Source organism: Gossypium hirsutum, chromosome D06 (assembly GCF_007990345.1).
Source record: "Gossypium hirsutum isolate 1008001.06 chromosome D06, Gossypium_hirsutum_v2.1, whole genome shotgun sequence".
Lineage (NCBI taxonomy): Eukaryota > Viridiplantae > Streptophyta > Magnoliopsida > Malvales > Malvaceae > Gossypium > Gossypium hirsutum.
Window position 1 is genome coordinate 43,304,981 of NC_053442.1, and position 5,431 is coordinate 43,310,411.

The following is a 5,431-nucleotide window of genomic DNA, read 5'->3' on the forward strand; positions in this document are numbered from 1 at the left end:
CAATTAAACCAGTTTTGTTTTGTTTTAAATTAGGCCGCATATTTGATGTCTGTTTCAATTTAGTCCCTTGTTGCGCAGCGTTTTGGAAGGAGGGGATAATTTCCCTTTTGGTCCTCCACTCTTGCGCGCATTCAACGTGGTTTTTTTTACTCCGAATTTACCCATTTTTTTCCTTTTTAGTTCAGTTTAACCCTTTTTTTAAACTGTTTTATTATTATTATTATTTTTCTAAATTATGTTATACTATTTTATCATGATTTTATTATTATTATTTTATAACATACATACATTTTATAATACATATACATTTTTTTTCATTTAATAATTCATACATTTTCTTTATATTATATGCATACAGATTTTCACACACACATATATATATATATATTTTTTCCCATAGTTTATTTATATATTATATTTATATATATTTTGTTCTTTTCTTGTAAATATATACGCATATGCATACGTTTTTTTTTATTTTCTACTTTTATATACTCTATATTTTATATGTATATGCTGATACATTTTTCTTATTTTTTGAAAATGTATACACATCTGCATGTTTTTATACTCTTATTTTATTGTCATTACATATATACATGCATATTTTTAGAAATTATTATAAATTTGTTGTATGTATTTCTTCACTTACCCTTTTTATATGTACACTTATATTTGTATGCTAAGTATGTGCCCACTCGTATTTTCGGATTTGCTTGTATATTGTACTTGTATATATATTTTGTAAATATGTACTTATATGTGTTTTACATTAAAGTTTTTGTATCATATTGTACATTATTTTTTTTAACATACCCTTTTTGAAAATATATTTTGGTTTTTTCCATTCATCAAAGTTATCTTCTTGACTTAAAGGTTTTTTTTTGAATAAAAGCATTGTTGGAAGTTTGGGATTTTCGAGGGAAATTGAGCCCTAACGTATTGAGTTCCGATTTTCTTTGTCAATCTTAAATGACCAAGAATATTTTTTATTCAAAATGCATAAAAATCATTTTTGGGAACTTAACTTGTTGTGCCCTAACGTATTGGATGTGGCATGTTACTTTCTCGAAATGAAGATTTTTCGTATAAAATAAAAGTGATATTCAAGTTTGGGGATTATGAGGAATTATACCCTTACGTATTGGGACTCGATTTCTTTACATGACTTGAACAATCGATTATCCTTTTGCAAATTTCATCATTCAAGCTTATTTTAAAATCTTTTTTTAACTTTCGACACTAAGACATTAAATAGTCAATTTGGTACCGATTTTGGGGCGTTACGAGGGTGCTAACCCTTCCTCGTGCGTAACTGACTCCCGAACCTGTTTTCAAAATTCGCAGACCAAAATAATTTTTAAGGTGGGCCGGTCACACCTAAATAAAGGATCGGTGGCAACTCCAATTCTGTTTTTTAAAGTCGACAAATAAAATTTTTGTTTTTCAAAAAACGGTTTCGACAAATAAAATTAGAAAATAGTATATTTTTTTAAAGTAATAAAATCCGGGAAAAAAATACGAACAAATGACCGAAATAATGGTTTTTTTAAATTTATTTAAAAAACACAGTAAATTAAAACATTTCAAACATAATTTACTAAAATAATGTAAAATAATAAAATACAAAAATAATATATTTTTATTGAAAGTAATAAAATCCGGAAAAAAAATACGAACAAATGGCCGAAATAAGAGTTTTTTTAAAAAAATTTAAATAAAAAACACACTAAATGAATACATTTCAAACATAATGTACTAAAATAATGTAAAATAATAAAATTAGAAAATAGTATATTTTTTAAAAGTAATAAAATCCGAGGAAAAAATACGAACAAAGGGCTGAAATAAAGATTTTTTTTAATTTATTTAAAAAACACACTAAATTAATACATTTCAAACACAATGTACTAAAATAATGTAAAATAATAAATTAGAAAATAGTATTTTTTTAAAAGTAATAAAATCCGAAAAAAAATACGAACAAATAGTTGAAATACGAATATGTTGGTGCCGCCTCTGCCACAGGCACCATTGGTGCCACCTGTGGCAGGCCCTCCATTCAGTTGTTTTGTTTTTTTTTTTGTACCATTTTGGGAAATAAACTTTTTTGTATATTATTTTGGTATTTTTTTATTTTTTTGTATTATTTTAGTAAAATATCTGGTGTTTATCGTTAATATTTAACTGCAACGCTAATGTGGTTGTTGATAGATGCCATGCCAGTGTCGATTGATGACGTGACAGTGTCACATTAACACCGATTGTTAACATGGTAGTGTCATGTCAGCAAACTATATAAAATATAAGAAAATATTTAAATTTATATTTTTAAAATAAGTGCACAATGAATCTAGATAAATAGGCGCTGGCAAGTGATTGTTCGTGTTCATTTGAACGTGGACACCCATATATCTAGATTCATTCTAGAATTATTAAAAAAATAAAAAATTATTAAAAATCATTAAAGTTTACTAAAATTTATAAAATTTATTAGAAATTATTCCAAAATCATAAAATTTATAAAAAAATATTAAAAACCATAAAAATTGAGAAAAAAAGATATGTTTTAAAATGATAAGAAATTAATTAAAAATCATAAAAATTATAATTATTTAAATTATTTTTATAAAAATTATATTCCTCATTTTGATTAAATTATTTGATTAATATAACTTGTGCAAATTGAAAAATGAGAGGAAAAAAATATGATAAAAATCTGTTAATCTTGATTTTTATGATATAAGTTGTTGATAGTTTTTATTTAAAATATAAAAATAATAAAATAAATTTTACAAATTTTATAAAATTTTATGATTTTTAATTAATTTTTAATATTTTTTATAAAATTTATTTTTATTTAGTTTTAATGATTTTTTTATTTTTTATAATTCCATAATGTATTAACAAATGGGTATCCAAATTCAAATGAACTTGGACAATTGTTTGTTAGATATGTACTTAATTTAAAAATAACTTACATTTTTTTATTTTTGAAATTTTTTTTTGCTGATGTGGCTCTACCATATTAGCAATGGATGCTAACATGGCATTTATTAACGACCATGTTAGCATTGTTGTTAAATACTAACAGTTAAAGTTAGTCAAAATACTTATTTAACCAATTTTATTAGTTTAGAGGCGTGCAAAAAATTTGAAAAAGTTTAATTAATTTTTTTGGCTTAAGGTGTAAAAAGTCTTTAAACTTTAAGAAAAAAAAACAATTAAGCACCTCTTTTTTCTTTACACTTAATTGAGCACTTGAACTTTTAAAATGCATTAAAAGGGCCCTCAAACTTTTTCAAAAAAAGCAATTAAGCCCCTAATTTTTTTACTCAATTGGGCACTTGAACTTTCAAAATGCATCAAAAACACCCTCAAAATTTTTCAAAAAACAATTAAGCCCCTGTTCTTATTAAAAATTTGAAAATTATTATAAAAAATATTATAAAAATCATAAAAAAATTAACGACTCTAGTTTTTTTCAATTAAAGTCATCACATATCGCAACACAATGTGACATGTGACGAAAAATGATAAAAAATAAAAAATATAGAAACACTATAAAATGCTTCTTTTGGTACGGTATTCTTTATATATTTTTTTACGAAATTTATATTTATTTACATTTTGTATAACTTTCTTATGAATTTATAAAAAAATTATAATTTTTTTATATTTCTATATATTTCATAATCTTTTACGATTTTTATAAAATTTTACAATTTTTTCTAATTTTTAATAAATTTTTAATATTTGAATTTTTATTAATATTTAATAATATTTATTGCTTTTATTTATGTTAAATTTTTTTCTAATTTTTAATAAAAGAAGGGGCTTAATTACTTTTTTTTTTGAAAAAGTTTGAGGATCTTTTTGAAGCATTTTGAAAGTTTAAGTAGCCAATTGAGTTAATTATTTTTTTAAAGGTTTGAGGACTTTTCTAATATATTTTGAAAGTTTAAATATCCAAATAAGTAAAAAAAAAAACAAGAGTTGCATTTTTTAAAAAAAAAATTTGAAGGCTTTTTACATGTTTAAGCCAATTCTTTTTTAACTTTATAATATCATTAAGCCAAAAAAAAAATAGTGCTGCACATAATCATCCTACCTAGGCTAGCTAGCTTAGGTATTGGCTAGAACAATGGTTTTAAAGTCCAAATTGAGTTTTACAAAAAAAAGAAATTTTAAACCATTCGATTCAATTCAATTTATATTTCTAAATATTATAAAAATAATTTTATTTTTATATATTCATCTTAAATTTCTAAACTATTGAGATTATATTAATTATATTCTTTTATTATTAAAATTATTAAATCGGACATAATTTAAAATAGAAAAAATGAATATTGTCTTAATTTGGAAGTTTTCAAAATTTTTACAAAAATTTTATTAAATTTATACAATAGCATCTTATTTTTACATAAGATTTGATGTATTATTTGAGGGTAGTTGAGGGGAAGTATGTTGAAATTAACTCATTTTTGTTTTTGGGAAGATCGTAGCTAACAGTCAACAAAACTTAATTAATTTTATTTGGTAATTAAAAGTTGAATTGAAGTTTTTTAAGTTTCCGAATCTTACTTTGTTTATTTTCTTTAGCAAGTAAATGAATATACCAATTAAGGACAAGGTTGGTGGTGGGATTTCAAGACTTTGAGAAAGAACAGAATAAAGCCGCTTTTCTCTTTCTTTTTTATAAAATCGACCCTAAAAATTTAATTAGTTACGAAAATAACCCGTTTTTTATTAAACACGAAAATAAACTAAAAACTACAGTAAAATTTGGTTGAGCCAAAGTGTTTGGCGCCACCAACATCCTACGTTAGTAAACAAAATAAAAAATTTATTTTTTTGGTGGAGCCATTAAAAATGGTGTCACCTGTATAAAAACCAAGGAAATATTGCTATTTCTGAAAAATTAGGGGGTTTAGAAAGATAATTCTTTTTTGGTGGAGCCAAATAATTGGCGCCATATTCTTTTTTTATATATAATTTTAAAACTATAAATATTTTTTTTTCTTAATTGTGAAGCCATTCTAAATTGTGCCGCCACTTTATTACCCAATTTTTTAAAATTGTGGTTATTTTAATTTAAATTTTTTTTAAAATAATATTTTATTTGGTGGAGTCATTCTCTTTGGCATGACCAAATTGGTATATATAACCCCCAATTATAGATCAATCTGACTTGAAGGAATTTTTTTTTTGCTTATATTTTGCTAGAGAATGAATGGGAGAGAGATGATGAGCTTTTTTTTATGTATTTGTGTTTTTATTTATTTAGTAAATTTTTTAATTTGAAGGTTTTTGTTGTTTAACGATAATCCAGGGAGCTCTGACACCGGTAAATTTAATGGTTATTTTCAATTGCCAATAATTTATTCAGTAACGGGTTCAAATTGGTTATGTAAGTCTTCCGTGGGCT